The sequence below is a fragment of the Phocoena phocoena genome, chromosome 6, assembly GCF_963924675.1.
Source record: "Phocoena phocoena chromosome 6, mPhoPho1.1, whole genome shotgun sequence".
NCBI classification, from domain to species: Eukaryota; Metazoa; Chordata; class Mammalia; order Artiodactyla; family Phocoenidae; genus Phocoena; species Phocoena phocoena.
This window is the reverse complement of record NC_089224.1, coordinates 7,842,947-7,867,706: the sequence shown is the minus strand read 5'-3', so window position 1 is coordinate 7,867,706 and position 24,760 is coordinate 7,842,947. Positions and strand designations below refer to the sequence as shown.

General features: G+C 45.0%; 1 pseudogene; it reads right to left on the bottom strand.

The window, feature by feature from the left end:
- Positions 1-491: 491 nt before the first annotated feature.
- On the bottom strand, positions 492-2,331 carry LOC136124513 (polyadenylate-binding protein 4-like; annotated as a pseudogene).
- Between the last annotated feature and the right edge of the window lie 22,429 nt (positions 2,332-24,760).

Genomic DNA, 24,760 nt, shown 5'->3' with positions numbered 1-24,760 from the left:
ATCCATTCTATATGTACTAGTTTGCATCTGCTAACCCCAAACTCCCAATCCATCTCTCCCCTACTCCACCCTTGGCAATCACAAGTCTGTTCTCTATGCCTGTGAATCTATAAAGTCCATTTATTAGAGCAACTTTAGGTTCACAGGAAAACTGAGTAGAAAGTGCAGACAGCTCCCTCCTGTTCCCACATGTGTACAACCACCTCCATTATCGACACCCTGCACCAGAGTGGTACATTTGTTACGAATGACGAACCTACACTGACACACAGTATCCCTCAAAATCTATAGTTTACACTAAGTTTCACCTGTGGTGTTGTATATTCTGTGAGTTTTGACAAATGTATAACATCTATCCACCACTGTAGTATCCTACAGAATCGTTACCCTATCCTAAAAATCCTCTGTGCTCTGCCGTGGTTCTTATTTTTAAACTTTTAACATAAATTATTGATAAAAGATGCAATTTAATACACATAAAGAAAAATAAATCACAGACGCAGCTTAGTGATTGAACATACAGCAAACACTGTGTAACCACCACTCAGATCAAGGAAACAGATGTTCTCCAGCACCACCGACGGTCCTAGTGCACCACTGAGTGACCACAGCCCACTCCCTCCCTCATAAAGGGGTTTTGAGTGCATGGTCCGCATGAGCCGGTGCAAACGTCCACCGGCGCAGCACCTGCTTCCGCTCCTGGCGGGGTGGAGGGGTGCAGGTGTTGTGGCGGCCAGCGTGGGTGCGCGCAGCGGCTCCTGGCCCTGTGCGTGGACTGCAGGCTGGGGTGTCTGCAGAGGCTGTACGGCAGGGTGAGGGATACCCTTGAGGTGGACTTGTAAGGTGCAGCAGCCCGAGGAGTAGCAGTAGCACCAGCAGCACGAGGTGGTAAGTTCTGCAAAAACGGGGGACCGCCTCCAGACGGGCAGCTGTCAGTCACACCTCGCTAGGCAGCGCTAGCCACCGAAGTTCATAGCCAAGCAGTCCGGGGGCACTCAGACCCAGATGCAGCCAGATGGCGAAGAGCTGGATGAGGCCCAGACTGGCATATAGCACTTGGCATTCCTTGGAAGCCTTGCTGCCAGCGTGGATTAGGTCTCATCTGTGCTACATGGTTAGGTGTGTAACACGGAGGGCTCCCCTGAGCCTGTGGAACCGCTGGCACAAAGTAGTCCCCAGCTGCAGGCTGGGACTGATTTAAGATGGCATTGGTGGAGAGCACTCTCATCCCTGCCACCCGCTGCGTATACTGGTTGGGCAGGTGAGCCTTTCTCTGGGCCAGGGTGACACACAGTGGCTTGGAGCCCGCGATGCATCCGCTCAGTGACTGCCTGCTTGCCTCTTGGGGGCATGTGGAGCAGACAAAGACAAACCCTTGCTTCTCCCCATCCTCCTGCGTCCCCCTCGGCACTGGCGACTGATCCAAAAGGAGAAAACTTACTGAACTTCTCATCATCACTGGTGTCATCCAAGTTCTTAATGTAGAGATTCACCGCCTGACAGCGACCAATTCTCTCCTGTTTCAGCGGTTCAAATTTCCGCTTTAACGGGGCCTGCTGATTCACTTTCTTCTGTGCACGGCCGAGGAAAATGACTTTCCCACTGATTGCTTTTCCATTTGTCTCTTTTAAGGTCTTGTTGGCATCCTGTGTTTTTTGTGTCTCACAAAGCCAAAGCCTTTGGATTTCCCGCTGAGATCTCTCACTTACCTTGACGCTTAGGGTCTTACCAAATTGGCTGAATAGCTCTTTCAGTCTCTCATCATCCACCTCTTCCCCCAAGTTTTTGATGTAAACGTTGGTGAATTCCTTGGCTTTGGCTCCAAGCTTGGCTTCCTGCTCTTTTCGAGACTTGAATCTGCCCACAGACACTTTGTGGTCACTGAGGGTCATGCCCTTCATCTTCTCGATGGCTTTGTCGGCAGCCTCTTGGGTCAAAGGAATAACCCTTAGGGCCTGTCTCATCACACCCTACCTTGCGGGACAGAATGTTTCCAAAAGCAGAAAAAGAATCATGAAGTGCCTTGATACGTATAGATTTGTCCAGGTTCTTCATGAAGACGTTTCCCACGCCAGATTTTCTCAAAGAGGGATCCGCTGAGGCCACGTGATACGGGTCAGCCTTCCCTTACATCAAAGTTTGTGGTCTCCAAGGCCCGCTAAGCTGGCTGCTGGAAGTGGACGCAGGCAGAACCCAGGGAGTGGCCCACACAGACGGACAGCACAGGCCCCGCAGGGCTGAACTTTGCTCACAGCGAGGCCTCAGTGATGTGCGAGTGCAGGTTACCCACACATGGGGGGCCGTGGGGTAGCTGCTGGCAGCAGTGCTCATCTCCCCAGCCCTGACCACTCCCAGACCTGCCAGGAGGACATCTTAGCGGGACCACACAGGACAATAGGGGCTCTGCTTGGAGCCGTGGTCTGAAGCTCAGAGAAGCTGGAGGGGGCTCCGAGGGCCAGAGAGAGGAGTTCGGGGCTGGCTCCCAAGAGACTGCCAAACCGCAGGCTCTCAAAGCTCATATGGCCCTTCCTGGGAGTCTGTTAATTTTCAGCTTTCCTGGTCTGAAGCAACGGACAAAGGATTAATCTCCAAAATATACAAACAGATCATGGAGCCCAATATCAAAAAAACAAACCACCCAATTAAAAAAATGGGTGGAAGACCTAAATAGACATTTCACCAGAGAAGACATACAGATGGCCAAGAGGCACATGAAAAGATGCTCAGCATCACTAATTATTAGAGAAATGCAAATCAAAACTACATTGAGGTATCACCTCACACCGGTCAGAATGGGCATCATAAAAAACTCTACAAATAATAAATGCTGGACAGGGTGTGGAGAAAAGGGAACCCTCTTGCACTGTTGGTGGGAATGTAAATTGGTGCAGCCACTATGGAGAACAGTATGGAGGTTCCTTAAAAACTAAAAACAGAACTACCATAAGACCCAGCAATCCCACTATTGGGCATGTACCCTGAGGAAACCATAATTTAAAAGGACACATATACCCCAGTATTCATTGCAGTACTATTTATAATAGCTGGGACATGGAAAGAACCTCAATGTCCAATGACAGATGAATGGATAAAGAAGATGTGGCACATATATACAATGGAATATTACTCAGCCATAAAAAGGAATGAAATTGGGTCATCTGTAGAGATGTGGATGGACCCAGAGTGTCATACAGAGTGAAGTAAGTCAGAAAGAGAAAAACAAGTATCGTATATTAACGAATATATGTGGAATCTAAAAAAATGGTACACATGAACCTATTTGTAGGCCAGGAATAGAGATGTAGATGTAGAGAACGGACGTGTGGACATGGGGGAGAAGGGGAGGGTGGGACGAATTGGGAGATTAGGTTTGACATACACTACCATGTGTAAAACAGATAGCTAGTGAGAACCTGCTGTAGAGCACAGGGAGCACAGCTCAGTGCTCTGTGACCACCTAGAGGGGTGGGCTGGGGGGGATGGGAGGGAGGTCCAAGAGGGAGGGGATATACATATAGCTGATTCATTTCATTGTACAGCAGAAACTAACACAACATTGTAAAGCAATTTTACTCCAAAAAGAAAAAGAAATGAAAGAAAATGTACCACCTGAGATCAGGAACCATTACCCTTCAAGTCTCAAGTGAAATGCCATTTCTTCAGGGAGCTCCTTCCTGATCAACTTATATTATTAACCCATTTGACTATCCGTTTATATTGCTGTTCTCAAGGTCCCAGAATGGAGTTCCTCTTTCCCATTGACTTCACAGCACCCTGTAATCACTGATCAGAACGAGGACTCCCTCCTCTCGTCCCTTGTCTCCATTCTCGTTCCCTCCCTTCCATTCTAATGTGTCTGGTATGTCTTTAAGTATGAGGGTGGCTTTTAACAAGATGTAGCATTGTTTTCCTGTGTGTATTTAAAAATTTTAATAAACGTCATTATGCGTTGAATCATACACACACACACACACACACACACACACACACACACAATTAAAACGGGGACTCCCCTGAAAACGACACAAATACTTCCAAGAAGCAACCCAAGGGTACACACGGTGGCCTCGAGAATCGCATTTCTGTATAAATACAGGCCTCGGGCTCCTGGGGTTTAAAATTACAGCAGCCCGGATAAGAGGGAAACCAAATATACGTACGTACCAACTCGGCAAAGGCAAGCCCTGGGCGCAACAGCCTCCCACGCCGAGTAGAAGCAAGGCAGCGCTGAGGCGCGCCGCGCGGACAGGTGGTGGGCGAACACGTAGTGGGCGGGCGCCTGGTGCGCAGACGCGTGGTGCGCGGACACGTAGTGGGCGGACGCCTGGTGCGCAGACGCGTGGTGGGCGGACACGTAGTGCGCGGAAACGTGGTGTGCTAACCCGTGGTGGGCGGGCGTCTGGTGCGCAGACGCGCGGCGGGCGGACACGCAGTGCGCGGAAGCGTGGTGGGCGGGCATCTGGTGCGCAGACGCGTGGTGAGCGAACACGTAGTGCGCGGAAACGTGGTGGGTGGACGCCTGGTGTCCGGACACGTGGTAGGCGGACGTCTGGTGCGCAGACGCGTGGTGGGCGGACACGTAGTGCACGGAAACGTGGTGGGCGGACGTCTGGTGCGCAGACGCATGGTGCGTGGACACGTAGTGGGCGGACATCTGGTGCGCAGACGCGTGGTGAGCGGACACGTAGTGCGCGGAAACGCGGTGGGCGGACATCTGGTGCGCAGACGCGTGGTGAGCGGACACGTAGTGCGCGGAAACGCGGTGGGCGGACGTCTGGTGCGCAGACGCGTGATGGGCGGACACGTAGCGCGCGGAAACGTGGTGGGCGGACGTCTGGTGCGCAGACGCGTGGTGGGCGGACACGTGGTGCGCGGACACGTAGTGGGCGGACATCTGGTGCGCAGACGCGTGGTGGGCGGACACGTAGTGCGCGGAAGCGTGGTGGGCGGGCATCTGGTGCGCAGACGCGTGGTGAGCGGACACGTAGTGCGCGGAAACGTGGTGGGTGGACGCCTGGTGTCCGGACACGTGGTAGGCGGACGTCTAGTGCGCAGACGCGTGGTGGGTGGACACGTAGTGCGCGGAAACGTGGTGGGCGGACGTCTGGTGCGCAGACGCGTGGTGGGCGGACACGTAGTGCGCGGAAACTTGGTGGGCGGACATCTGGTGCGCAGACGCATGGTGCGTGGACACGTAGTGGGCGGACATCTGGTGCGCAGACGCGTGGTGAGCGGACACGTAGTGCGTGGAAACGTGGTGGGCAGACGTCTGGTGCGCAGACGCGTGGTGGGCGGACACGTATTGCGCGGAAACATGGTGGGCGGACTCCTGTGCGCGGACGCGCGGTGTGCGCGGGCGAGGGCGGCGGGCGGAGGCGCGTGGGCGCGGGCACGCGGGCGGCTCACCGCTAGCCTTCCGGTTGGGGACCAATGGTCGCCCAGGTTCTGGAAGCGTGCGAAAGTGACTTCCCCGCGGTTTCTTCGGGGAGGATTCGCTCTTCCGCCCCCGTCAGTTTTTAGATTTTAAAGCGTTTTAGGGTTTTTAAAAAACCTTTTTTTCTTTTTTTTATCTTCAGAGTGCTAGGCGTGAAAGCAGCGGAGGCTGCCGCGACCGGGGGTGGAGATAGCAAAGTATACGTTCTTATCAGTTATTTGCTATTATTGTCTACTACGGAGGGTGACCTGTTAGAAATAAATATCATAGGGTAGGCACCCTACGCAGGAACAAGAGAAGGTTTTTCAAGACAGGTAAGCGGTTAAAAAAAAAAAAAAAAGGCACATAAAGTAAAGAAGCCATAAAAGTTGCATGAAGTTTGTGGCACGGCAGAGCTTGAGGCCCATGAAAGACGTGGAAATCGAGTCTCGTTGGATGGGGAAGCTCGAAGAAAACTCACTCTATGTAGGGTCCCATACTTAAATTGGGCGCTCCAAATGGGAATAAATGAGAGAGAATGGTTTCTTTTACGATTGCTACCCTAACTTTCGTACTGATGTAAAGGCAGGCCATGGATAGTGGAAAGAACACAGACCTTGGCTTCTGCTAGAATGGGTTGGCCTCTGGGCTCTGCTACTTATGAGTTATGTGATATTGGCTAAGTTACCTAATATGTCTGAATTTCGGGTTCTTCATCTGTAAAATGAAAATAAATGTACCTGTTCATAAGATTATTGTAGAGGTAAATGGAGATGACAAATATAAAATATAGGAACTGTGGGTTCTTGTTGATTGTTCTGCCTTTTTTAATCAGGAAAAGGGGAAAAAATGAGTGGAAAGTGACTTGGCCTTATATGTATAATATAAGTCGAAAGAATTGCGAGAGAAGAGGGATGAGAAAAGAACAAGAGCGACATTGGCAGGCTGGCCCTTACCTACTGCACTGTGGCTCTTCAGCAAGTCTTGTAGAACTGTGTTTCTCTGTCAGTTTCATCCCTCCTGCAACGCGTCTTTGGCCTCCACTTGCCTGACCCTGATGGAATAGCTGAAAATCTGGTTGTTCTAGCAGGCACACAGCTTTTTTTTTTTTTTTTTTGCGGTACGCGGGCCTCTCACCGTTGTGGCCTCTATCGCTGTGGAGCGCAGGCTCAGCGGCCATGGCTCACGGTCCCAGCCGCTCCGCGGTATGTGGGATCTTCCCGGACCGGGGCACGAACCCGTGTCCCCTGCATCGGCAGGCGGACTCTCAACCACTGCGCCACCAGGGAAGCCCAAGCACACAGCTTTTTCATTGGAAAAAGTTTAGGTGAGGGTCAGGGATGGATTACCCTCAGAAAATATCTTTCCCAGGTGTGCTTCTGAGGGTACTGCTTTGCCAGGGCTCCCCAAGGGATTCCGTCCCTATTTCAACAACAGAACGCTTATGTTGCTACAACCTTGCTTGTTTGATGGTTCTCTTTTGTGATATATGATCTGCTGCACACCTGCCTTCGTGGACTGCAAAATGCTCAGTGTATTCGTGTTATAATGAATACTTTACCCAGAATCAAGTTGGAAGAGATTCTGTTTCCTATAGTGAAAATCCCTGGGATTAAAAAAAAGTCCTCCCATCTCACTAATCCCGGAATATACCAGTGGGCACACAGAGCTCCTTTCCTTTTAACTTCTGTGGTTAATCTCCGGGGCTTAGGAACGCGGGAGTAGGGAGGGATGGTGCCTGAGATTTTGACCAGGAGCCCAAGGTTTCACAACAGAGCACTGGATCGCAAGGTTTAAAGATTCATTTCCCTAGACCAGCCTCCTCTTGCAGGATCTTTGCCCCACATCCAGCTCATCCCTGGAGAATCCGTGGAGATGTCAGTCTCGGGGAAGGCCTGAGACCTATTCCCGTGGCCCAGCTTAATTTACACCCATCCCCTTATCTGGAAGCACACGTGTCAAGAGGAAGATCCGGGTCAGTGCAAGGAGGTGGCCTTCCATATCTGATGAAGGGACATGGTTCAGACCCTAGAACTTCCCAGTGGAAGATGGAGAGACCCTTGCTTCAAGCTGGGCAGGACGGTTGGGGCTTCAGTATGACCCATTCTGCCATATAGAGCTGATAGGAGACTCCATGGAAGTCAGAGGGTAGGAGTGCATTGCTGCCGTCTCCTTAGCAACTGTGGGACTTCAGACTCTTTCTTTAGGCTGGTAGGCCCAAAAGCAGCGGAGGCTGCAGCGACTGGGGGCAGAGGAACAGGAACAAAGGGTCTGAGCACAGCAGCTCCTCTGATTACTGGCAAAACTTGACCTAAATCTTGGCTCTCCTAGGCCATGGTCCAGAACCTTCCACTCTTTTACCATGTTCTTCTAACTGTTTGCTGGGGCAGGACTTAGAGTGAGGATTAAGATCATAGTTTCAGTGTCTCTAACACCCTGCAAGCTCTGAGAGACAATTTCAGACCAAAACCCAAGTCCAAACCCAAGTAGGAAAATCCAGCTGGCTACACATAACAGCTCCTTCGACATGAGGATAATGAAGAAATCACTCCCTGGACCTGGAGAAGTTCAGAGAGGAAAGTGGGGTCTGGTTGTCCCAAGTGATCAAAGAGATACATCTGCCTGGAAGGGGCTGTGTGATCAGGTGAATCAGTTTATTGCCTTTAGCAAGATTTGATTATGTCTGGAGTCTTAGGACATTCTGTGAGGAGATATTGGCTGGGAACTGGTCCCTGGCCACACGCAGGGAAGAATGTTCTCAGTACCTTCTTTCAAGATCAGATGGCCTTATGCCACTGGGACTGATGCCCAGAAGTCCCCAGGGCTAGTTTGCCTTCTTCCTTAGCTTCTGCCAGATTGCTTAGAGAACATGATTTTTTCCATTGGGCATTGAAGTCTCTTCCCCGTCCTCAAATTTCTTAGCACACTTGTAGCTAACTGGGCTGTCCGCATCTCCAAGGATTTCTATGAGGGGCTGTGGAGAAAGGCAGTTCTGCAACACTGGTCATGTGCCTGGCATGTGACACATATTCAGCCTTGCTCATAAGTATGGGCAGATCAGCAGCCCACCCTTCCCTTACTCAGACTCATATCTGTAAGAAGTGAGGCACAGACCCAATGTGGGAAACTACGGAAGGGCCAGGATCACTGTGGGTGTGGAGGAGAAATGTAGCATGGGGCGTGGAAGTAGAGCACTCAAGAGAGCAGGAAAAGGGGGAGATTCAATTCCGTTCCATTCAGTGTGGCCACTGAAATTAGTGGCACTTTATGCAGGGCACTGTTCTGGGTTCCAGGGACGTAAAGAAGAGAGAAAACTCTGCGCTCACAGTTGCATGGGCCATAGGTTATAATTTTAATATGATGAGGTAAAAGCTGTTCTACAGGATTTATGTACAGGGTGCTATGGAAACTTGGGGCATGAAACTGAGCTTTGAGGGAAACAGGGAAGGACTCCTGGAGGAGATGATACTCTGGAGTAGAATCTTTAAGGCTAAGTAGGGATTATCCAGGAAGTACAAGAAAGAGGGCTCTAGGAACAATCAGTAGATCCATAGGATCGGGGGAGAGAGGTATAGAAAAGTTTGGTGTGTGCCGGTATGAACACACATTTATGTATCACTAGAACATGGGGGGTGGTTACAGATAAGGCTGGAGAAGGAGGTAGAGCCAGGTTACAAAGGACCATGAGTGAAAATTTATTTATTTAATTTTATTTTTTATTGAAGTACAGTTGATTTACAGTGTTCCACGTATACAACAGAGGGATTCAGTTATATGTATTCTTTTTCAGATTCTTTTTTTAAAACTTACTGAAGTATAGTCGATTTACAATGTTTCAGGTATACAGGGAAGTATTTAAGTAATACATAAATGTATCTATATGTCTATTCTTTTTAACATCTTTATTGCAGTATAATTGCTTTACAATGGTATGTTAGTTTCTGCTGTATAACAAAATGAATCAGCTATATGTATACATATATCCCCATATCCCCTCCCTCTTGCATCTCCCTCCACCCTCCCTATCCCACCCCTCTAGGTGGTCACAAAGCACCGAGCTGATCTCCCTGTGCTATGTGCCTGCTTCCCACTAGCTATCTATTTTACATTTGCTAGTGAATATATGTCCATGCCACTCTCTCACTTTGTCCCAGATTCCCCTTCCCCCTCCCTGTGTCCTCAAGTCCATTCTCTTCATCTTCATCTTTACTCCTGTCCTGCCGCTAGGTTCTTCAGAACCTTTTTTTTTTTTTTTAGATTCCATATATATGTGTTAGCATATGGTATTTGTTTTTCTTTTTCTGACTTACTTCACTCTGTATGACAGTCTCCAGGTCTATTCACCTCACTACAAATAATTCAATTTCATTTCTTTTTATGACTGAGTAATATTCCATTGTATGTATGTGCCACATCTTCTTAATCCGTTCATCTGTCAGTGGACACTTAGGTTGCTTCCATGTCTGGCCTATTGTAAATAAAGCTGCAGTGAGCATTGTGGTACATGACTCTTTTTTGAATTATGGTTTTCTCATAGTATATGCCCAGTAGTGGGATTGCTGTGTTGTATGGTAGTTCTATTTTTAGTTTTTTAAGGAACTTCCATACTGGTCTCCATAGTGGCTGTATCAATTTACATTCCCACCAACAGTGCAAGAGGGTTCCCTTTTCTCCACACCCTCTCCAGCATTTATTGTTTGTAGATTTTTTGCTGATGGCAATTCTGACTGGTGTGAGTTTTGATTTGCACTTCTCTAATGATTAGTGATGTTGAGCATCCTTTCATTTGTTTGTTGGCAATCTGTATATCTTCTTTGGAGAAATGTCTGTTTAGCTCTTCTGCCCATTTTTGGATTGGGTTGTTTGTTTTTTGATATTGAGCTGCATGAGCTGCTTGTATATTTTGGAGATTAACCCTTTGTCAGTTGCTTCATTTGCAAATATTTTCTCCCATTCTGAGGGTTGTCTTTTTGTCTTGTTTATGGCCTCCTTTGCTGTGCAAAAGCTTTTACGTTTCATTAGGTCCCATTTGTTTATTTTTGTTTTTATTTCCGTTTCTCTAGGAGGTGGGTCAAAAAGGATCTTGCTGTGATTTATGTCATAGAGTGTTCTGCCTATGTTTTCCTCTAAGAGTTTGATAGTGTCTGGCCTTACATTTAGGTCTTTAATCCATTTTGAGTTTATTTTTGTGTATGGTGTTAGGGAGTGTTCTAATTTCATTCTTTTACATGTAGCTGTCCGGTTTTCCCAGCACCACTTACTGAAGGAGGCTGTCTTTTCTCCATTGTATATTCTTGCCTCCTTTATCAAAGATAAGGTGACCATATGTGTGTGGGTTTATCTCTGGTCTTTCTATTCTGCTCCATTGAGCTATATTTCTGTTTTTGTGCCAGTACCATACTCTTTTGATTACTGTAGCTTTGTAGTATAGTCTGAAGTCAGGGAGCCTGATTCCTCCAGCTCCGGTTTTCGTTCTCAAGATTGCTTTTGCTCTTTGGGGTCTTTTGTGTTTCCATACAAATTGTGAAATTTTCTGTTCTAGTTCTGTGAAAAATGGCATTGGTAGTATTATAAGGATTGCATTGAATCTGTAGATTGCTTTGGGTAGTATAGTCATTTTCACAATGTTGATTCTTCCAATCCAAGAACATGGTATATCTCTCCATCTGTTTGTATCATCTTTAATTTCTTTCATCAGTGTCTTGTAGTTTTCTGCATACAGGTGTTTTGTCTCCTTAGGTAAGTTTATTTCTAGATATTTTATTGTTTTTGTTGCAGTGGTAAATGGGAGTGTTTCCTTAATTTCTCTTTCAGATGTTTCATCATTAGTGTATAGGAATGCAAGAGATTTCTGTGCATTAATTTTGTATCTTGCTACTCTATCAGATTCATTGATTAGCTCTAGTAGTTTTCTGGTAGCATCTTCAGGATTCTCTATGTAGAGTATCTTGTCACCCACAAACAGTAATGGTTTTATTTCTTCTCTTCCGATTTGGATTCCTTTTATTTCGTTTTCTTCTCTGATTGCTGTGGCTAAAACTTCCAAAACTATGTTGAATAATAGTGGTGAGAGTGGGCAGCCTTGTCTTGTTCCTGATCCTAGTGGAAATGGTTTCAGTTTTTCACCATTGACGATGATGTTGGCTGTGGGTTTGTCATATATGGCCATTATTATGTTGAGGTAAGTTCCTTCTTTGCCTACTTTCTGGAGGGTTTTTATATATATATATATATCTATTCTTTTCAGGTTCCTTTCATGGTATTAGAAGATATTGAATATAATTCCCTGTGCTATACTGTAGTTCCTTGTTGTTTATCTATTTTATGTATAGTAGTGTGTATATGTTAATCCCAAATTCCCAGTTTATCCCTCCCCCCATGAGTGAAATGTTAACAACTGTAGACTGAGTGTATTATAGAGGCACTCCTGAAGGGAGTGTGAGGATGTGGGAAGGTCTGACTTGTCTTTTGGATGGACCCATTGAGCAGTTCTGTGTGGGATGGATGTCGGGGCAGGATTCGAGTTAAGGAAGTTAGAAGGTTGTTTCAAGTGTTCAGTCAGCTCATTAGGCAGCGCCTCTGTTGGCTTGTCCCTTACACTGAAACATTGCTCAAGCTGGTAGTGTCCACTATAGAACTATTAATAAGCCAGTGATATTGTACAAGCGAAGCCTATGCAGATGTTGAGGGGAGAGGTAATGTCAGTGTGTGAAGAAGAGTGGTCTGACTCTGGGGTACTCATTACACTTGTGTATTTGCCATAATCCGGGGTCTGTGTCTTGGTTTTCCACTCTCCCAAAGCATATCCATCCCCCAGGTCTAGATTCACATAAACCAGGCTCATCAGATTTATTTACAAAACATGTATCATAACATATTGATTTATGATGAGAAACAGTCATCACGGGGTTGAAATATTCTATGTCAGCTGGGTTGCAGCAAGAGTACTTTGAGCCCCGCATGCACTGCTGGAGGATGGACACGGTTGGAGTATTTTATGATCACGATTACACTGATGAGGGGTGGCCAGAGAATAATGCGTTTTATTGATACGGGTTTGAAGTCCACACATCTTACATTGGTTTTCCTTGGTTTGTGTCCTAATACATGCTTCCTAAAGTTGAAATAATATTAACTTTGAGGCTTATGTGGTAGATGGAGTACATGTCCATACCTTCTATCTATCATTTTTTAAAGACAGAAAGGCTCCTCACTTTGTTCAGCGACTTGGTGCTGTGGGATGCAGATAGTCTCCTCCTAGGCTAAGCTGAACATGACTTGTTGGTGGCATCAGAGATATGAGGACATTTAGTAGTTTTCAGCTACTCAGTTTGGTAGCCGTTTCAACTTCCTTCTAGGTCTCCTTTATATGAGAGAGAATTCTATCTTATTTAAGTCACTTTTATTTTGGGGTTTCCCATTATTTACATTATACCAGATCCTAAGTGGCACCACAGGAAAATTATATTTCATAGAAACCTGGTAAAGCTACATGAACATTAGCAAAAAGAGGATCTGAAGCAAAAAACTATAACAATGTTTATGGGCAAAAAGGCAAAGAATGTCACTACATAATGATAAGAGACAGGAAGATACAATAATTCTAAACGTACTGTAGGTGCCCACTTTTATGGCATTAAAAAACAAAGCTAAAGGACACAGCCAAGCACATATCAGAGCCCTGATCTTTGTAAACCAGGAGGGTCATAGGTGTTTCTGCCCAGCAATGTGCATCTAATTTGTGGGCCTCATTATTTATGGCTGCTAAGAGATATGAAATCATAAAGCTCATTAGTGAATGGACTGCTCAACTGCAACTAAAGAATGAAAGTCCCCAGTGGCCCTGTGCTCTGGCTGATTATTAAAGAAAAATAGGAGAAAGTATACTGGAATGTAAAATCAGCAGTTTTTGCTAGAATTGACATTATTTTTTCTGACTATTGTAGCCCACCTTTCTTTGTCTTTCGGTGTTGTTTTCACTCTTATTATAAATAGGTTATTGCCAGATTAAAAAAATCAATCTTAAAACCTCTGTCTTTTAACTGATAATTATCGTCCATTTATATTTGCTTTGATAAGTGACAATTTATTTCTGTCTTTTTTGTGCTTTTTATTTACTGTTTTATTGATTAAGTGATTATTGATTGATTTTTGCTTGTACTGATTATGCTTCCTTTGGTTTCGAAGTTACACGTTCTAATTTTATTCTAATAGAGATTTATTTTTAACCAGTAAACTTGGTTAAGAAATGTCTAAAGTTAATCATTATCTTCATCTTCTTCCAGTAATTCAAAGACTTTGGAATGTTTTAGTGCAGTGGTTTTCTGCTCACCTTTCATATTGTGTTTAATATTTTAATTTAACCTTATTTTTATACCTCTAAATTACTTATTTATATATTTTATTATTTTAATAGTTGTTGCTTATAATATTCTCTGATGTAAATAATTTCCTTATTAATGCTTTTTCATCTTATTTCTTCTCTCTGGGCTTAATTTACTGCTTTATGAAGTGCATCTTTTAGTAATAGTTTTAGTGATGATTTTTATTAGTTACAATATAGTTGATGTACCATATTATGTGAGTTTCAGGTGTACAACACAGTGATTCACAATTTTTTTTTTTTTGAAGTACGTGGGCCTCTCACTGTTGTGGCCTCTCCCGCTGGGGAGCAGAGGCTCCGGATGTGCAGGCTCAGTGGCCACGGCTCACGGGCCCAGCCGCTCCGCGGCACGTGGGATCCTCCTGGACCGGGGCACGAACCCGTGTCCCCTGCATCGGCAGGCGGACTCTCAACCACTGTGCCACCAGGGAAGCCCATGATTCACAATTTTTTAAAGGTTATACTCCATTTATAGTTATTATAAAATATTGGCTGTAATTCCTGTGTTGTACAATATATCCTTGTAGCTTGTTTTCCACATAGTAGTTTGTACCTCTTAATCCCCTCCCCCTGACTTGCTCCTCTCCGCTTCCTTCTCACACTGGTAACTACTAGTTTGTTCTCCATAGCTGTGAGTCTTGTTTCTTTTTTGTTATAGTCATTTGTTTGTTTTATTTTTTAGATTCCACATATAAGTGATATCATAATGATACTTGTTTTTCTCTGTCTGAATTATTTCGCTTAGCATAATACCCTCCAGGTCCATCCATGTTGTTGCAAATGGCAAAATCTCATTTCTTTTTTTATTACTGAGTAGTATGCCATTGATTATATATGTGTGTTTGTGTGTGTGTGTGTGTGTGTGTGTGTATCCGTCCCATTTTCTTTATCCATTCATCTGTTGATGGACACTTAGTTTGCTTCCATATGTTGGGTATTGTAAATAATGCTGCTGTGAATATTGGGGTTGTTAGTTCCATTTTTAATCTTTGAGGAACCTCCAAACTGTTTTTCATAGTGGCTGCACCAATTTACATTCCATCAGTTGTGTATCAGGCTTCCCGTTTCTCCACATCCTCATATGCATTTGTTATCTCTTGTCTTTTTGATGATAGCCATCCTGACAGGTGTGAAGTGATATCTTATTGTGTTTTTTATTTGCATCTCCCTATCTTTTCTCCATTGAGTGTTCTTGGCTCTCTTGAAATATATTAGTTGATCATATATGCATGGGCTCTTATTTCTGTTCCATTGGTGTATGTGCCTGTTTTTATGCCAGTACCATACTGTTTTGATTACTATAGGTTTATAATATAGTTTGTAATTAAGAAGCATGGTGCCTCCAGCTTTCTTGTTCTTTCTCAGCATTATTTTGGCTATTTGGGATCTTTTGTGGTTCCATATGAATTTTAGAATTGTTACTTTTATTCTGTAAAAACTGCCATTGGCAATTAAAATATCACCCCTTTTCAACCCTTGATGAATTAATGGATCTGAGAGTTAAGTATCAATGATTACTGAAAGCACAAAAAGAGGCACAACCAGATATTATGAGATTTTTTAAAAATTATTTTTTATTTATTTTTTGGCTGTGTTGGGTCTTCATTGCTGCGCGAGGGCTTTCCTCTGGTTGTGGCGAGCGGGAGCTACTCTTCGTTGTGGTGCGTGGGCTTCTCATTGAGGTGGCTTCTCTTGTTGCAGAGCACAGGCTCTAGGAGCATGGGCTTCAGTAGTTGTGGCTCACAGCCTGTAGAACGCAGGCTCAGTAGTTGTGGCTCACGGGCTTAGTCGCTCAGTGGCACGTGGGATCTTCCCGGACCAGGGCTCAAACTCATGTCCCCTGCATTGGCAGGCGGATTCTTAACCACTGCGCCACCAGGGAAGCCCTATTATGAGATTTTGATGAAAAGATACAAGAAAACTTGTAGTTATGGTAAAGGGGTTGAACCCGAGCCTGACCAAGCCTCTGGATCCAGCTGCCAATCTCCAGGAAATATGAGGACAGAGGTACAAGTTCAATGTCACCGTGAGTGAGTACACAGTCAAGAAAATCCAGGTTGTGGGTAAATCTGCAGGTCGGGGTCCTAGGCTATTCAACAGGTAATTTGTAAGAGAGCAGGAGGGAGAACACACAGATAAACAGAGACCAAATGATACATCAAATAAAAAATGAGCAAAATGAAATTTTAGTTTTGTAAGATTTGTAAATTGTAGTTTGCTCAATTGGTTGGCATAAATAGAAGGAAATTCAGGGACATGATTACAATAAAAGTCAAGGGTTGTGGTAACTTGCGAGGTTTATGATTGGGATGGGGGTATAGAGAAGTATTTCTTGGGTGGCTACAAAGTTGTGTTTTATCATCTGGGTGGTGTTTACTATAGGGTTAAGCTTATAATAATTTGTGAAGCTCTACATTTGTCTTGTGGGTTTTTTGTACATGTGTTATTTATGTATTTTACAACCAAAAGTTTTATTTTTTTGATTCCTTTTCCAGTAAGCAGCCTGAGGTGACCTCTAAAAGTGGTTCGCTATTCACTTGACCCAGAAAACCCCACAAAATCATGCAAGTCAGGAGGTTCAAATCTTCGTGTTCACTTTAAGAACACTTGTGAAACTGCCCAGGCCATTAAGGGTATGCATATCCGAAAAGCCACCAAGTATCTGAAGGATGTCACTTTAAAGAAGCAATGTGGGGCTTCCCTGGTGGTGCAGCGGTTGAGAGTCCGCCTGCCGATGCAGGGGACACGGGTTCGTGCCCCAGTCCGGGAAGATCCCACATGCCGCGGAGTGGCTGGGCCCATTAGCCATGGCCGCTGAGCCTGCGCGGTGCGCCATTCCATCATTACAATGGTGGAGTTGGTAGGTGTGTCCAGGCCAAACCGTGGGGCTGGACGCAGGGTCAGTGGCCCAAAAAAAGTGTTGAATTTTTACTGCACATGCTCAAAAATGCAGAGAGTAATGCTGAAGTTAAGGGCTTAAATGTAGATTTTGTGGTCATTAAGAACATCCAGGTGAACAAAGCCGCCAGGATTTGGTGCAGGACTTACAGAGCTCATGGTTGGATCATCCCATACATGAGCTCTCCCAGCCCCACTGAGATGATCCTTACTGAAAAAGAACAGATTGTTTCTAAAGCAGAAGAGCAGTTTGCACAGAAGAAAAAGATATCCCAGAAGAAACTGAAGAAATGCTGCAAAAAATAAATGCAAATAAAAGTAAAAAAAAAAAAGTTTTATTTTTTTAAAAGAGGGGATTAATGACAAAGCATAACTTAAGAGATGGGTGGGAATGTGCTAGGAGCGTGGCTGGAAGGATAAGACTTGGCAGGAGAATTGACACTTATTCCTCTGAAGAAGAAGGAAAAGAGGAAAAATACATATATATTTATAGGTATATGGTTGCTTATTGAGTGAGGTGGGTGGGAATAGGGTGCAAAGGTAAATGATTCAAGACCCTCTGACGTTTATTTTTTTCTGGAGCAGAAACCAGATCACCTGCTGAGAGTAGGACAGGCTCTGGTGGGCGGTGAGGTCAAATAGCATCTGAAGTGAAAGGAAGGACCTAATTTCTACTCTCAGCTTGCTTGCAGGATTGTGTAATACTCTCCAGTGGCTTTCAGAAGCCTAGGAGTAGAAGTAGCCCTGTGGCTGACTTTTCTTCTGTGTAGTGTGATAGAAGAAAAAAATAACAATTAGTGTCCTAGAAAAAAATTGTTTGATGTGATGTCATTTGGGTCATAGATATTACCCAGGAAGATGAAAGGTTAATGTTTGTCATGGGTTAAACTGTGCAAAGATGCTGGAGTCCTAACCTCTAGTGCCTGTGAATGTGACCTTATTTGGAAATAGGGTCCCTGCAGATGATCGAGTTAAGGTGGGTCCTGATCCAATACGACTGTGTCCTCATAAGTGGGCAGAACTGGACACAGGCACAGACACATATGGAGGGAAGACAATGTGAAGACACAGGGAGAACACCATCTCCAAGCCATGGAATGCCAGGGGCTACTGGAAGCTAGGAGAGAGACTTGGAACAGATACTGCCTTCACAAGCCTCAGAAGGAAACAACCCTGAAGACAGCTTGATTTCAGATTTCTAGCGTCCAGAACTGTGAGACAATACATTTCTGTTGTTTAAGCCCCCCAGGTTGTAGTGCTTTATTATGGCGGCCCTAGGGAATTAATGCAGTGCCCTAGAAAAAAATTTGGGTTTGGTTGATGTGATGTCATATACATGTGATGTGCGTGGTGCATGCTCTCATTGAGCTTGTAGTCAAGTGGAGGGAGCAAATATTAAATCAAGAAAAACATAAGTATGCTAACAATGGAAAAGGATCCTGTGATAAAAATTAACGAGGGAGAATATGATTTAGGTGTGGAGCATTCAGGAAAATTTATTCTGTGGAAAAGACCGAGAATCTCTCTTTAAATGAGTAAATGTTAGGTGAAGGTTGGGGGATGGCGATGCAGATTTCCAGGATGTGCGAATAGCTTGGGTAGAAGCTGTGAGTGGGTGTGTTTGAGAACAGTGAAGTCCAGGGGTTGGACCAAGGGGAGGGGGTGGGCAAAAGAGAGGAATAGGGCTGGGGAGGTAGTCGGGGGCCAGTCGGGGAGCTTGGCGTCCATGTAAGCAGCTGGTACTTCAGCCCATTAGGAAGACGGTGAAAGGCTTTACGCGTGGCAAATGCGTGATCCAGTTTGTTTTATAAAGGTCATTTTTTTTTTTTTTTCGGTACGCGGGCCTCTCACTGTCGCGGCCTCTCCCGCCGCGGAGCACAGGCTCTGGACGCGCAGGCTCAGCGGCCGTGGCTCACGGGCCCAGCCGCTCTGCGGCATGTGGGATCTTCCCGGACCGGGGCACGAACCCGTGTCCCCTGCATCGGCAGGCGGACCCTCAACCACTGCGCCACCAGAGAAGGTCCTATAAAGGTCATTTTGATGACTACGTGAAGCAGGAATGATAAATACGTAAAAATGACACAGGAGGCTGGTTAAGAGGCCAGTTACTCAGTCGAATGACAGATGGTGATACCTCGAGCTGCGTGGTGGTCGTGCAGATGGAGGGGTGGGTGGGAGTGAGCTGATTGGTGAGGTTTGTTGAGCAATGCGGTGTGGGTGGGGTGAGGGAGAGGAGGTGTCAGATCATGTCTGGGATTGTTCTGGAAACTGCATGAGGCTGTTAGCAAATGTTCTTGCCTGTTCCATGGTGTGTGGACCCTCAACAGATGAATAGCCTCTGGTCACCAAAGGTTGCTGGGAAGCAGAATCCTTCAGAGGAGAACCCAGCGTTTCACTGGAACGTAGAGGTGGAAGCGTGTGCTGGGGAGAAGGTATAAAGTAGAAGGAATTGGGGTTCTGGAGGGCACCGTGGTAAGAGTGGAGTTGGAGGCCAAGGAGGATGGCAGGAGAAGAGGAGATCAGAGCCAGATGAGGTGAAAGAATGCCTTTCTGGCTGTACTTGTTGCTTCGGTCTGGAAAGTGGTTCTCATGTCCCGAAGTGCACCCATGCTCTCTTGATCATTTCCCCAAACTCATGTCTTTCACCTTTTTCTGTACTGAATGGTTGTTTTGCAGTTGTTTTTGGGTCTTGCACAGCTCTGTAAGGGCAGTCACATCACAGGCTTCCTGAAGCTGGTAAGCACGAGGCCACCAAAGTGATACCCGTGCAGGTGAGTTTCCATGAGGCGCCAAGCGCGTGGGGCAGAGTGATGGAGGGGTGGCTTGCTGCCCCGGCTCCGCTGCTCTCTAGTTGGAGGAGCTGCGTCTCTACGGCCTCTCTTAGGGGTGAGAGAAGTGACGTGTTGAAAGCTCATCAAGCCGAGTCCAGATCTGAACCCGGATTGCCTGATTCTGGGTTCCATGTTCTCTATAAAGGTCAGATAGAGGTTTCCTTAAGCTTAAAACACGTTGAAAACCGTCAGGTAAACTGTCAAGTGCTCTGACCTTCAGTCCCTCAAAGCAAGAGTTCTAACACAAATTCTCTGTAGATCCCACTTTGCCCAGCATGGGAGACTCATGTTGATGGTGTTGTAGGGCTTTGCCCTGCCCTCTGGGAAGCTCTGATTTCCCTAGAACTGGGCTGGAGCATGCTTTAATTCTTCTGTATGCAGGTGTCACGTTAAGTTGTGTTGCTGTCATTTATGATCCGTATAAACTTGAGCAAGTCATTTTTTCCACCTGAGCTTCGTATTCTTTGCTTTTAAAATGGGAGAGTGCTATATCTGCCTGGGCTTTCTATTTTTTCAGGGTGAGAGATTGCTGAAAACACTTTGTCAGCTAAATAAAGTAGCCTTGCAGTTCTCTGCACACTGTAGGCATTTGTTAAATGGATGTACAGTGAAGATACAAGGAAGCCTACACAGCACCCTCCCAGGCCGTCAGGGCCGTTCCCACGGTGAGAATGCAGTTTGCAAGTGGCGCTCAGGAAGTCTATTTTAATGGTGAGACATCATGTTCCAAGTCAGACTTTTAGTTTATTGAACTGCTCAGTGGAGCAAGCAGATGTTCTTGTTCCTAAAAGGTTCACTAGTCATGCAGCTCCCTGTGTCTCGAGAGCTACATAGAGTCTCTCCCCTGCCATCAGCTGTCTCTTTGCTGATTGGTTCAGCTATGAGGAGCTCACTCTTCATCCTTGTGGTCCTAGTCTTGCCTCTCCTGTGTTCCACCAGGTAAAACGGAATCCCCTCCCCGTGGCATTATGAACAGTTAAGGGAAAGTGGGTATGAGGTCCTATAAGAGTGAGGAGGAAGCTGGACTTGGATGAAGGAAGTTGAAACAGGGAGGGATGTGAGCAGAGATGTATGCTCCAGGCTGTTCAGGGGACGGAGATAAATGCTCAGGACACATAGTAGTTTCAAAGAAGAAATTGGTTCTGGATTTTGGTCTGGGGAATCTGTGAAGCTTGCAGGGAAAGTTGGACTGATGGTATTGGCAGCGCAAAAGTGTGAGACCTTTAGAGGACAGGTAGGCTTTGGGAGTGGGAAGGGGGCTGTTCCTTTAGGACTCTTAGAACTTGCACTCCCAAGTCAGTTACCTGGATTATTTTTTCACACGTGTTTAGAAACCAAGGCAGACTTTACGCTGAGCAGCTCTCTCAACGGAGAGAGCAAGTTGTTCCAGGGTGTTAGCTCAAAGCACGATGGGATCCTATGGAACATCAGTGAGGGGGTCAGAATTTATGCCCTCTGGACAGAAACCAGCAACTTGACACTGCTGAAGAGGGTCCACTTAAGTCACTGAAGTGGACGTTCTCAGACTTTGCTTGTGGTTTGCTAAAGTCTGCAGAAAGCTTTTACCCTTTGCCCCGAAGCTTCATATTCTAAAGGTATCACTTGAGGGCCAAAGGTGAGGTATTCAAAGGGCAAGTGAGGATTGTGTTGAGATTTCTGCCGCTGTCCTGGATGGCAGGACCTCTGGACACATGGTGTCTCCACTGGACTCCTTTGTCCTCCGAGAGGTACTCCAGGGCTAATGGGCATGTGAAAGGCACATTTGCTTGCCGGTGGCCTTTGGTCATACCACGTTGATTACTCTCACACCCATGGGCCAGCTGGGTGGAGAGACTGATAACGCTTAGCACAGAAGAGTGGGTCGTTCAGTAAGGTGACTCAGAGCCACCTTCACCCTCTTAAACTGCCTGCCTTACCACTCCTCCCTGACCCCTCAGCTTCCAGAGGCACCCCGGTCTTAAGGTTAGGAAAAATACTAGCAATTGATTTAGATACATGTTTCAGGTATTTCAAGCCATTTCACACTCGTTACCCCACGGAATGCTTTCAACTAACCTGTGAGTAAGCCTAGGCAGGTAGTCAGGCATGGAGCAAAAAGTCCAATAGAATGTTATTGGGAAGGCAGGCCTAGAACCATGGGCTTCTGTGATTCTGTGTTAGTGATCTTTCCTTCTTCAAGCCGACACTTGGTAATCTCAGACTGCCTTGCTACTATCCTAGACCCTGCATGTCTCCTGGTATGGGGCCTCGACAGACTCCTTGGTCTACTTTGAGGTGTAAATGTTTCTTCCATAACAAACACTCCCAAGCGAATCTGCTGGGCCCTGTTTGCCTGTACATAGTCGTTTAGTGATTCATGTGAGTCGGGACCATGGGAACTAAGGATTCATAATAGGGTCTGTGGAAAATAACTGAAGAGCAACTGAAAAAGGGGCACTCAGCTGTAACATGACTGGGGTCTTTGGATCCTGTCCAGTCTACCGTTAAAAAGTTGTAAAGTGTAGCCTTCAATCTAATTTATCCATAGCTTTATGACCCTGCAAGCACTGTGCACTTATTTTTGTTTTTGTTGGCAGAATTGGACCGAATGCATACATAAGAAGATTGTTTCATACATGCTGGCGAACAAAAGGTGTTTGCAAGAGATCATGTGGAACGGGTGAAATATTTCATATTTTCTGTGAAGTGGCAGTTCTGTGCTGCATTGACAAAAAGTATTTGCCTGTAATGGTTGGGAAATAGTTGTATATGAGGCCCCTGCTGACTTCCTCAGATGTACCATCCCATTAAAATGATGGCTTTAGCTGATGTTTTTGTGTTGGCTGTGTTTCTCTTTATTTAGAGGCGTTCATTGTCTCTCCCATGGAAATAATCATATAATCAGAATAGTGTAAAAATCACAAGTGAACCTCATAATGAATTTCACAAATTTAGCATGTCCATGTAACCTGAACTCAGATGAAAAAAAGAATGTAATAATATTCCAGTCACTACGAGTCACTACTCCACAAAAGACAGTCCGTAGCCTGACTTCTAACAGCAGGAGTTCTGCCACCTGTTTTTGAACTTTATATCAATGGAATCATACAGTAGGTACTCCTTTGTATCTGGCTCCTTCTGGTCTACATTATTTCAGTGACATTCTTATTGTTTGATGTAACTGTAATTGATTCATTCTCCATGTTGTATAATACTACATTGGAGAATAGGCCACAGTGTATTTGAAAATTGTAATATAGATGGTCATTTGTGTAGTTTTCAGGTCTTGGCTCTTTTAAATAGCGCTGTGATGAACATTCTTGTGGATGCTTTTTAAGGCTTATATGCAAGCATTTCTGTGGGTATATACCCAGGAATGGAATTTCCTGTCATAGGCTGTACATGTATTCACTTTTAGTAGATATGGCCAAATTGTTTTCCAAATTGGTTGTACCAATTTACAACTCCCATCCAGTGTCTGAGAGTTCTTGTTGCTTTACATCCTTTTCCACAACTATTATTATCTTCCCCTTTTTTCCATCTAGGAGGTAGATCGTAATGGCATATGCATTTCACTGATGGCTAATGAAACTGAACCCCTTTTCACTTGTTCATTGGCCATTTAGATAATCCTTTTTTGGTGATGTACTGTTCAAGACTTTCATCTGTTTTTCTACTGGATTGTCTTAACTTTTTCTACTTGGGAACCTCCTAAGGAACACTCATTATTTGACATTGGCAATAATAAAGTGAAATTCGTATTGAAAATATTGCTGTTTAAATATGGAGTACATTATAGTTTACAAGGCACAGTTACAGAAATTTTGTACTGCTTAGTATGACCAGGCCATCAAAATGTTTTAGTTCTTAAGTATTTTTAAATTTCATTAACCTAAGCAAAGCAAGACAAATCACTTGAGTTAATGACACTTCAACCCCCTTCTTTTTTGAGTAGCTTTTAGGAGGAATTAAGTCGATGAGAGAGAGGCAGTGCTTCCAGCATGACGGGGGAGCTGTAAACAAACCTGCCGTGATGGGTGAAGTACCCATCCTGAGCAGATTGCGTCGTAAGACTGAGCTAGGACTAGACTCTTTTGGCTCTTCTGAGAAAAGGACAAAGGTGATTACATGCACAGCCAAATCATCTTTCAGTGTCATTAACATCATTCCTACTGTCAGCTACATTCCTCTTGAGAGTGTCCTGCTCAGATGGGGAGAATAAGTAGTACGGGTGGTTCCTTCCTTATCTGCTACAACCAATAAACAGGGCCCTTTCTTCTTCTTCTCTGTCTCTTCCTCCCCTTCCCCTTGCCCTTCTCTTTCTTCTTTCAGCGTTTACTGTTGTTTGCTCATGTCATCCATATGTGTTTGTGGAATAGGCTAGCCTTCATTTTTCTGCCAATAGCATCTGTGATACATGAGTTTCCTCAGGCCTCTGAATAATGATGGAGCTAAGATTGTGCTGGGTTGTGCTTCCTCATTTTGTCCACCTCACGTCACTCCTTACTGCTGAGAGACCTTGGATGTGTCGTATGTGACCTCCCCCAAAATTCTTTCCTGCTTTTCTTGTTGGGGTGTCTGCTACTGGAAATTTGACTGGAAGGTGGCATCTTCCCTTTGTAGCTGCCACTGGGATTGTTGCTGTCCTAGTCATACTGATGTCTCTCAGTATTTTGGGAGACGTCAAAAGAAAGGGTTGCCACATTCCCTGTAGGCTTCACTGAGCCCGCCTCGTGCTATGATCCATATTGAGATAGGGTAAATATTCCTGTTCTTTTTTTTTTTAATCACCTGAGTATCAAATCAATGCTGCTCATGGTCTCAGGTCTCATAGAGAGCCCTGTTGATAGCATTATTTTAAAAAATTAAATTTATTTTTACTAAAAAATCCCCAGCTCACTCATTTTTCCCACCCACCCTACCCCCAACCTGTTGCAACCACCAGTCTGTTCTCTGTATCCATGAGCTTGTTTTTGTTTTTTTTAAGATTGCACATATAAGAGAGATTATACGATAATTTGTCTCTCTTTGAATTATTTCACGTAGCGTAATGCCCTTGAGGTCCACTTTGTCACAAATAATGTTTTGTTCTTTTCTATGCCCGACTAATATTTCACCGTATGTACATGATACATTTTCTTTATCCATTCATCCATCAGTGGATACTTAGGTTGTTTGCATAGCTTGGCCTTTGTAAATAATGCTTCAGGAAACCTGGAGGTTCATATATATTTTTGCATGAGTGTTTTTGTTTTC